The 11,126-nt window shown below is 40.1% G+C and overlaps 1 protein-coding gene across 5 annotated transcripts in view; it reads left to right on the top strand.

The window, feature by feature from the left end:
- The first annotated feature begins 975 nt into the window (after nucleotides 1-975).
- TRIQK (triple QxxK/R motif containing) overlaps nucleotides 976-11,126 on the top strand; it is a 59,889-nt gene continuing 49,738 nt past the window's right edge. The window contains exons 1-3 of one of the 5 annotated variants that reach the window (XM_060681902.2): nucleotides 976-1,217; nucleotides 3,935-3,978; nucleotides 7,602-7,692. The gene's annotated coding sequence lies outside the window, so the exon portion shown is untranslated. Of the gene's footprint in view, nucleotides 1,430-1,558; nucleotides 1,974-3,934; nucleotides 3,979-7,601; nucleotides 7,693-11,126 lie in introns of those variants that run through there. The other 4 variants (XM_060681904.2, XM_060681905.2, XM_060681903.2 and 1 more) reach the window with 4 other exon arrangements.

The following is an 11,126-nucleotide window of genomic DNA, read 5'->3' as shown; positions in this document are numbered from 1 at the left end:
GAAAGTGACTGTCCCAAAATCACCCAGCTGGCTTTGAGCCTAAGCCGTAACTTGAACATAGTGTCTGCTGGTTTCTAGCCAGGTGCCTTACCCACTACACCAAACTGGCTCTCATGACTCCCAAGTCATAATTCAGTCCAACACCCTATTTCTCCAGAACCAGATGCAGGTATCCCTCGAGTTACGACACAACTGAGCCCAACATTTATGTTGCTAAATGAAACATTTGAGTTTTGCCCCATGTTACGACTTTTCTTGCCACATTTGTTAAGTGAATCATTGCATTCGTTAAATTAGTAATGTGGTTGTTAAGTGAATCTGGATCCCCTGTTGTCTTTGCTTTTCAGAAAGTCTCAAAAGGCAATCACACAGGACACTGCAACCATCATAAACGTGAACCAGTTGCCAAGCATCTGAATTTTGATCATGTGACCATGGGGATGGTGCAATGGTGCCAAGCAGTGGTCGGTTGCTACTGGTTCGCCCCAGATCGCGTGAACCAGTAGCGGCGGCGGCAGGAGGCTCTGCCCATCAGGGGTGGGTTCTACTTACCTTTACTACTGGCTTGCAATGGGATCGTGTGTGGACCCTAACTTTGCTCATGTGTGCGCATGCGCAGATCACCAATGACGACATATGGGGCAGTGGGTGGGGCCTCCTGCCGGTTTTACTACCGGTTCTTGTGAACCGGTCTGAACCAGGGGCAACCCACCACTGCCGCCCACCCGCCCGGATGCTTCTGCACATGCACAAAGCATTGCAAAAAAGCACAAATGCACCCATGATCAAACCGGTAGCGACCGGTTTTGAAACCCGCCTCTGGTGCCAAGTGTGAAAAAACGGTCACGTCACTTTTTTTTAGTGCCGTTGTAACTTTGAACGGTCACTAAACGTACTATTGTAAATCGAGGGCTACTTGTACTACAATTCCCATCCCACCAGCAGCTGATAGGCTGACTGCTGTACAGGAGGATCAAACACATCTGCGGGTTGGACAACAGGCAACCGCGGTAAAAGGTCTCAGCAGCCGGGGCAGCAGCTGAGAAGAAGTCGAGGGAGGGCGGCTACCGCCCTTCCCCAGTCAGCGGCGCTACCGAGAGCAGCCTTTGCCTCCCGCGGGGAGCCAAGAGAGGCGGGTCGTTTCCGCCTAACGGGGGAGGCGTCTCTCCGCCACCGAAGAGCAGCGGAGGCGGCGCTTGATAGGCTTGACTCAGAAGGTACCGAGGCAATAACCGCTACGGTTGGGAGCGTGACGGCTGTGGGGGGACGGGAAGGGCCGGAGAATAAACCGCTCTCGCTTTAGCCTGACAGCCTCGCGAACGCGCGCGCCTGGCAAGCCCGAAAGGACCATCATAACCATAGCTCATTTTTGAGAAAGAGAGGGGGCGGACCATTCCGTTAGTCAAACTTCGTACGTCCTCTCTGATTGGTAGGGGAAGAAGCTCTTAGGTCGTTATTGGTTAGAATTTGCTGCCCATCTAAATAAGGTCTCGGCTCATACGTATTTTCTTCGGCGGGGGTGTTGTCTAGAGAGCGATAGAACCGCCATATTGATTTCGGGCAATATCTCTTGGGCAATGGGGTGGAAAGAGGAAGAACGGGCAAGGCAGAGCGTAAACTCTTCTCCACTGATTTAAATCTTTGCAACCCATCATTCAGCTTCAAGTCTCTCACAAAGGGAAAAGAAATACGGTTTCTTTTTTAAAGTGGGAGTTATTCCCACTTTATTCCTTCTGCCATCCCTCTGATTGTTAGGACGTCGTTTTTCTTATGGGTTTTCTTGCCAATCTTGTTTAATTGGAGGGATCGCTTTCCTAAAGTCGGATTGCTTTGGAAAAGTTTGCTGTGTTCGTCCGCAGTTTTTAGAAATCGCTAGCCAGGCATAAATAGGTTAGTGCCAACTTTGTGTCCGCTGATGGAGGAGAAAAGTAATCTTGATTATATCCAGCGGCCAAAGTAGATAGCGCTACATGGTAAGAAGTGATTGAAATTGGGAAAATACAACTCGCCGTTTTGCAAACGTAGCAACTTTAAGATGTGTAGACTTCAACTTCCAGAATTCCCCAGTCAGCAGCTTGCTTGCCAGGGAATTCTGGGAGTTAAAAAAATTTTTTTCCCCAAACACCATCACTCTGCCAAACAAATAATTCCCTCAACACTGTCAAACTATTTACTAAGTCTGCACTATTAATCTTCTCATCGTTCCTACCACCCATCTCTTTCCACTTATGACTGTATGACTGTAACTTTGGTGCTTGTATCCTTAGGATTTATATTCATATTGATTGTTTCCTCATGACTATCATTAAGTGTTGTACCTTATGATTCTTGATGTATCTTTTCTTTTATGTACACTGAGAGCGTATGCACCAAGACAAATTCTTTGTGTGTCTATTCTATTCTATTCTATTCTATTCTATTCTATTCTATTCTATTCTATTCTTTTTTTTAAATTTTGATTTATATGCCGCCCTTCTCCAGAGACTCAGGGCGGCTTACAATGTGCTCAGCAATAGCCTTCATCCTTCTGTATATTTATACAAAGTCAGCTTATTGCCCCCACAATCTGGGTTCTCATTTTACCTACCTTAGAAAGGATGGAAGGCTGAGTCAACCTTGAGCCTTGGCGAGATTCGAACCTGCAGTAATTGCAGGCAGCTGGTCTTAATAACAAGCTTAATAACAGGGTGCCTTAGACCACTGTACTACCAAGGCTTCTATTCTATTCTATTCTATTCTATTCTATTCTATTCTATTCTATTCTATTCTATTCTATTCTATTGTTTGTCCACAGATCTCAAAGTTGCCAAATTTGAAAAACTTGATATAATTCATGAGATGTATTACCCATTTACTACCGGCTTTCAGCCTGATTTGAGACAAGGCTGGCAAAAGCTTCCAGACTTGGATACTCCAAATGTGCAAACATTTCTCTTGAATACATTGGATAGGCATCACAGAATGTATAGTTCCCAAAACATCTGGAAACCAAAATTAGGCTATAGATAGGCATTATCCAATTGACTTGTGTTTTTTTTCCCTTAAGAACGCTATAAAATTTTGTTCCACATTTATCCTCTTACACTTGAGTTTGATAAGAGAGGGCACAGCAGGGAGAAGTTAATTTCTTTTTGTGTTGATGACCTTGGGTTTATAACTAGCTAGTTAATAACAAAATATTATCTTAGGGGTGATGTCTATGTAAATATGGATGCTTTTGGCCAGGATGATTGAGTTTGTGAGACTATACCCCTTTTTTTTCAGTCACAGATAGAGATAACAATGGTTCAAACAGTGAAGATCATAGAGCATGTTAACTTGTTTTCTAATTACTTACCTTTCCCATCAAATTGCACACTTTGTTATTCATTACTATATAAATCCACTAGGACAGGATTGAGGGGTGGGGATGGGTCTCTGAGCTTGCTTGTTTTGCTGGTGTTTCATTACCCAAACTAGGTAACATCATCAGTGCTAGGACTGGTGTTGATAGAATATGTTTGCGGAGTTCTAGAATGGTAAAGTTCAATTTAATTGGACCCTTGAAAGTATAGGTCCAAGATATTTTGCTGTCTATGGCAGCAATAGATAATCTTGTAAATCATTAGACAGGCTTTGACCCCAAAGTGGATGAGATCTCACATTTTTATTTTTGAGCCATGATTTCCTGACAAATCAGAGGTATAAGGGATTATACATTATCTTAAACTATAAACCTCAATAGTTCGGCTTCTACAGTGTGCTAAATCAAGAACAAATGAACTTCTGTATAGCTGCATCTGTTGTATGAATTTAGTCTGGTTCTTTTTCTGTCTATTGCTTATGCAATCACCTGTCAAAAAATCCCTTTTTGAAGAGGTCAGAGCACTTGGAACCAGACCAAGGGTCATGTGAAATTAGTCTAAGAGCTATATATTATCTCCTTCTGTTCTAGATCATCTTCCTGAAGATACTCTTAGTGGTGCTATTGCAGCTCCAGTAAGTATTTTTCTTAAAACGTTGTGTATTCTGATGGATATTGGGTGATCCATCAAGAGGTTTTTGTTTTGGCAGTGGAGGTAATGAGCTTAGTAATTTTGGGGTTGAGGAACGAGCAAGCTCACCTTTCTATTATATCTTGTAATATATTTACGAGTATGAGAAGTAGTGTCACTAAACTCCCTTTGATACTAAGAAAATTGTGCCTGTAAATAGCTGTTATACTACGGAATCCAAGCTTGTGTTGGCAGCTGTTCTGCTAACTAAATCAGGGCTGTCTTAATGCATGGGCCTGATGGGCACTTCCTATGGGCCGCACAAGCATAGGGGCCCCATACTAATCTGTATATGTTAACCCTTCAATCAGAGGTGAAATCTGTCTAGAGGTGAAACCAGATCTATCCGGCTCGTGTGAACCAGTAGCGCTGGTGGGGGGAGGCTCCACCCACCCACTGGGACATTATTACATCTTGTTTTTGACCCTCTGCACATGCACAGAAAGCTCTACGCATGCGCAGAAGAGGCGTACACGCTCACAATCCCGAACTGGTAGTGAAGGTAGATGCATTTCACTGCTGCCTTTAATGTACCTTGTATCATATACACCATATACTTCAATGGACCTTGTATCATATAAATACAACATATTTATTACATTTTACTGCATTTTTTATTACTAACATGCAAATATACTACATTTTTTAAAAACTAACATGTAAATATATGTTGAATTTTATCGACCATTTACATTTTTATTCTTGTGAGTAGTTGTCGTAGGGGCCCCAGTACACTGCTTTGCACAGGACCCATAATGCTGTTAAAACGGCCCTGATCTAAATGTATGCAAGCATATAAAAAGTCAGCCTGGTGGCAAATTGTAGAGGGAACTGCTGTTGCTCGGTGTAATCTGGGAACATTTCATTGGATGCCAATGAGAAATAAAATTTTAAAATCAAAGTAGGAGAAGGAGACTCAATATTGTTACTCTGTATTTATTACTGTATTACTGTATGTATCTAAATACTCTGTATTTAGCCAAGCTAAAAGGATCATATTGTGATATGAGTCCCTAAACAGGAAAACAATGAATTTAAACATGAGCAATGCCTTAGGGGTGCAGAGCTAATGGGATTTGGGCTTTTAAAAGGGAACAAGACCTCTGAGCATGTGTTTATTCAATACAAATATTCAACTGCCCAAACAAGTTTTGTCTGTACTTTTTAGAAACATAGCTCAGTGGTTTCAAATTTAATGAGTTCACACTAGTGACCACGATAGAGGGAAGGAATTTCCAAACCCAGCTGGTGTTTTAAACCTGTATCTATTCTTTTTGAAAACTTGGTCATGTAAATGCACCATGCATGTATCTTTGTTTGCTTTTACTAATTTTTCATACTTTATCTGTCTGACATATGCATATATAACACATTTGGCAAGTATTATTGTTGGCTGAGCTTCTTTGGCTAGGTTTGGTTTTTTGTTCCTGTCTATTTACTTTAGTGGAACTCTACTTTAGTGGAACTTTGAGAAAAGCAGAAAATCTCGGTCAGTACTTTCACACATGAAAAATTAAAAATAAAGAGCAGGGCAAACTTGAATGAATATGTATAGAGGAATTGATATTTCTTATGTTAAGTGTCCATTGAACTTTTTAATTTTAAATATATTAATGAGTTTTTGTTAAGATTACTTGCAGTTAATATTTACTGAGGAATATTGTCATAAATCCACAAATTCAGTTAGATACAAAAATCTTTAAGAATGTACATTGTGAAAATTCTCACTACTTGTTTTTTAAAAAAATATTCAATTTTTTATTTTATTACCGATAGTCTATTTAGTAAAAAATGAAAGAAAGAACAATGAAAATACACTAAAAAGAATACATTATGTGTAAAATTAATAAAAATGAAAGAAAAAATGAAAGAAAAACCTCCATGAACTGATAACCGTCAGCATATTATATATGCTGTATTATTGCTTATTCTTTTCTGTTTGTAATAAGAATGCCTCAAGAGTCTAATAACAGGTTCAGTTTACAAATATTTCATGCTGTCTTTGGCTGGATCTTGTTTCTTTTTCCAGAGCAGATGATCTTGGCAAACTGTAAATTGAAGCCAGAGCTGCAACAATTTTTCAACACATTAGCAGCAAATTTAGTGCTTATGATGAAGAGATAACAATCACATTAGGTTCAACAGTGGTGAGAGGGATGGCGTGAACTGTAGAAGTTCTGCAGAAGTCTTTATCGGCTTGTTTCAGCTCCATGTGGTAGCATTTGCCATTTCACTTCTCAAGCAAAACATGCCAGCTTGTATGTTAACTTTGTGATATACTCTTAAGAAGAGCCAATCATTAACTTTTACAGTACTAACTTCAGCAGGTTATGAATATTGAACTGTGTAGTCTGTAGTTTATTGTGACTCTGTTGTCCTAAGACAGTGATGGTGAACCTTTTTGGCACCAAGTGCCCCGGAAACCTGGAAACTCAAAGACCAGCCCTCTCTGTAGGCCACGCGCTGTTGCCACCTGGTTTTCTGGTTTCCCGCGCACGCATGCTCGCCAGCCAGCTGGCCTTTGCACGTGCTGGAGCCCCGGAAACCGAAAGACCAGGTGACTGGCGCGCGCATGCGCGCATCGGCCACCTGGTCTTTGGGTTTCTGGGCCCCCGACGCGTGCAAAGGCCAAGTGGCATGCTGGAAACCAGAAGACCAGGTGGCAACTGCGTGCATGCCCACAGAGAGGCCTCTGTGTGCCACCTCTAGCATGCGTGCCATAGGTTTGCCATCACGGTCCTAAGGCTAGGATTCTTGGGTTTTTTTCAGGATGAAGTTTTCCTTTAGTCTTGGAATGCCTGCACTTCCAAAAATAGGAAAAAAGGAAACTAGATTTGATTTTGTGCCATTTGATTAAAATTAAATGTAGAAACTACTTTTCTTCAGGCATTTCTTTCATAATTTACTGCTTCAGTTTACATGGTAGCTTTGGGAAGTCTCAGTGGGCTGTATCCAAGGCTTTTAAAAGGGTTGAATGCAACCTTGGAGACTTGGATTGTGCATCATTGCATGTTTTCAGTGCTTTAATTCTGCATTTTTTTATAAAATACATGAATGAACCGATACTATTTATTGGATCGTCTACACTTTAAAATACTGATAGTGAGCTGTTTCCCATGTAAACAGGGAAATGTATGTTGTGTCTAAACAGTCTAGATATTTACATTTTAGAATTAGCAGGCAGCTTAAGCAGTATTGCCAGTTACTATTTGAAAGGCCAGAGTTATATGGGGTCCCAAAGCAGACATAGAAATAGTGTACTGAAGCCTAATGTACTTGATGGTTAGACATAGCCTTCATCAATATCAAATGGACTTTTCTGGTACCTTGTACAATAAATAATAGATAAGATAAAATAAAATTAGACATCACATTACCAAAGTGGGAGTTATATATTACATATGGAAATAAATGAGCTGTAGTCCACTTTGGTTCAATGATGCTGCCCAGGAGCTAGAAAATATTGTCTCTGTTTCAGAAAAATCTCAATCTTAACAAGAATCTTAATCTTGCAATATTATGTAGTGATTTGATGTAGCTCACATTTGATCTACATTTGTTCTATAGAACCGGTAGTAAAACCGGCGGGAGGCTCTGCCCACCCAGCACGACATCATTGGTGATCTGCGCGTGATCCCGCTGCGAACCGGTAGTAAAGGTAAGTGGAACCCACCTCTGGTCTGTTGGTCTGCTCTGGTCATTCAGTGAGAGATACGAACCCAATCAGATGCAAAAGGATCTGCAGATGGTCTTCTGACTATTAAAATGTGGATTGATATACCAGTTATAGGCATGGAGATGTTAATACCATTTCCCTGCCTTTGAACCTTCTATTTTGCTTAATGGAACACTTCCCCCTTTCAGCCGGCGCAACGTGCAACATGCTCATTTTGGTGCAATGTATTATAATGTAATGTTATGCACATATATGTATAGTGGATTGTGTGTTTGTTAGTATGTTTTACTGGGTTAGGGATTTTCTGTTTTTCACTGTGAGTTATTGAGATGTGTTGGGAGGGTGCACTAAGGGAGGCTCAGCCAATCTCATTGTACACATGTTGTGCATTGGCAATAAAGATTTGAATTGAAATGAATTGAATTGTAATAACTATCTCAGTACTACCGATAAAAATTACCTCCCCCTTCAGGTTAGGACTTTGATTGTGGATCTTTGCTGTTACAGATATTTCAGCCTGTTAATAAATGTCAGGAAAGATCCACTGCACCTGTAGAAAAAGTATGACAATTTTGGCCCAGGCGGCTATGGGATTTAGGATCTTTCTCCACGATTATAGGCTACCTCCTCAAACCTGAATCAGCAAAACCTAATGTTGGTGTGATTTTTTCTGTTCCTATCACTAGCGTCTCTCCTCTCTGTTTGATTTCTAAGGACTGCCAATATCTGGGTTTTTTTCCCCAAATATATGGGGTAAAACAAAACTAACCTATTTTGCATGTGTTGAGGTTACCATTGGACCATGTTAGAATAAGAGGAAAACTATGTGTTTCCCCAAAAATAAGACCCTGTCTTATATTTTTTTGAACCCTGAAATAAGCGCTTGGCCTTATTGCGATGCGCTCAAAAGCCCGATTGGGCTTATTATCTGGGGATGTCTTATTTTGAGGGAAACAGGGTAGCACTATTAGAACAATAGAACAGGTAAGGATGGCTTAGGTCACCTTCTAATGGGCTAGGCACAAATGTGGGAAGCATAATGGAGATCAGGTAGGAAAAGAGGAGGTTGCTAGTTTAGACATGTTTATGTCTTGGTGAGAACATGTCCAGGCATGGAGAATTGTTTTGATAGACTTCCAAGGAAGCCCAAGTTTCCCTTGAAAATCCCTAGCTATGCTGCATCCATTCTTAAAGCTAAACTACGGCATTCAGAATTTTGATCTTTCCGGGCTTCAGATTCATTCTTCCCCATTTCTTTTTTTGTTGGTTGCCCAAAGTCTGAATATTAAAGTTCAGAGTGCAGAAACATTTTATACAATAGTATATATTAGTACGTTTGTAATATTTTTATAACATAGAAATTGCTTGGATTATTTTCCTTTTTAAATAACCCTCCTCCCTGCTTCCTATGGGACTTTTATGTCTGTTTCAATACCAAGGAGAAAGCGTAAGCTGCTCTTACTTTCCTGTCTCATTTTTACTTTGCAAAAGAGGCTTTTCTGTTGCCATGAAACATGTATTATATGGGCTTGCAACCAATATATTGTTTGACTGTCATATTTAAAAGCAAAATGCTTTGTTGCTGTTTATCAGTCTGGTTTGTATGTAGCCAGGTTTGGCAGATCACAGTTTTAGCAATAAGACTCTTGCGCTGTTGTGCCTAGAGTAAAGGGCAACTGTTGTTTTCCGTAGAATTGTGATGTTTTGGAATAAGAGATAATCCTATAAAATAAAGCACATCTGGCAATCCAGTCTGTTGTCTGCAATGAATCCATCAGCTCTGAGTTGGACAGTTGCAATGGAACAGTTGTGAACTGAAAAAGTGTTCTGTGAACTGACATATGGTCACACCTGAGCTTTAGTGCACATATATACAGCCTTCACATCAGAACGAATTCTCCCAAACTATGCAGAGTCTTCCATAGTATGGCATGTGCTCTTCCTCCTGTGCTTAAACTTTTTGAAGAAAGAAAGAAAGCTCAACAAAACGAAACACATTTTCTCTTCCGACATAAATAAAATAAACCCTGCTTCAATTCAAGCTCAGTTTATAGTGATTTCAAGCACAGCTCATGTAGGTTTTTTTGGCAAGAAAAAATGTTTTGTTATTGCTCTTCATGGATTATTTTTTTAAAAAGCTTCTGAATCTATCTTATCATACCGGAGCATCCCTTCTGAGTATGGAGTAGATCAGGTCTTTCTTAACCAGATAAGATCACATAGCAAAAGAAATTAAATTATTAAATTAAATTAATTATCTTTGAATTCCAAGCACTCTTTTGGACTGGAGGATATTCTCCTTTCTTTCTGAATTTTTGTTGAAGTAACACTGTCGTGTTCCACTAAGATCCAATGGAAAGACAGAAAAATCTCTTTCACTTCTCAGGACGATGGCTGAATATATCACTGAAGAAATATAAGCTTGCTTAGAATAGATAAGAGATCAAGAATTCAAGGATCATCATTTTTTTTTTTAATGTTCTGAATGATTATAAAATGTTCTTGTAAATCCTTACAAAATGCTCATGCTATAATCCATATCTGAATTTGGCAGTTTTGGAGGCTTATAGAATGCAATTTTTAAAAAGCCAGTCATGTCCTTTTAGGTAGAATTGTATTTGTTGATCAAATAATTTTTACTTTCCTCTGTATCCTTTTGGGTTGTCCTCTTCTGCTTTGGAAGGTTGGGTGATTCTCCAGAGCAGACTTGAAGAACACAAGTGGGGTGGAAGAAAGAAGAGAGTGAGGGGAAGATATGTACAAACAGTCAGATTGCATAATCTTGAATGTAGTAACATTATTGTAACAACTCTGCCTTAGAATATTGAATGATCTTTGGATCTAGGTGGTCTTTGATATTCTTCATGACTAGGGTGATGTCAGCACTCCAAACTACATTCACTCCAGTGCTGATATAAGGAAGAGAAGAGGACGCTTGACTCTTCACCTACTTATTTTCCCTGAAGATATTATCCCTTAGGAGATGGGATGGGAGGGGGGACATTCCTGTGAGCTGAAGTAGTAGATATGGGGAGAGTGACTTGGAAGATGGCCAATGAGACGCAGAGAATTGGGGAACGGAAAGGGAGGGTTTGGGGTTAGAAGGTCAGTGCTGACTGTCTGTCAGGTTACGATGTCGTCTCAAATAAATTGCATTTACAAACAAATAGTCTTTGATGAAATCTTTCATTTATTGAGCACAATAATCTGTCCCCGACTACATCGCAGTCAGCACTGACCTTCTGACCCCAAACCTTCCCTTTCCGAGAACAAGAGAAGTGATTTAAAACTTGCAAGCTATGTAACCTTACAATAAAAGTAGTGTTAGACTCATGATTTTGGTTTCTTGTCTGGATTACCTTGAAGGGCTAATACAGTGAGACCTCAAAGCCAGCTTGGTGTCAGGCTTTAGGTCA

The sequence above is a fragment of the Pantherophis guttatus genome, chromosome 3, assembly GCF_059756535.1.
Source record: "Pantherophis guttatus breed Tessera chromosome 3, ASM5975653v1, whole genome shotgun sequence".
Classification (NCBI taxonomy): Eukaryota; Metazoa; Chordata; class Lepidosauria; order Squamata; family Colubridae; genus Pantherophis; species Pantherophis guttatus.
The sequence above is the reverse complement of the archived record's forward strand: the minus strand, read 5'-3'. Positions and strand labels throughout refer to the sequence as shown.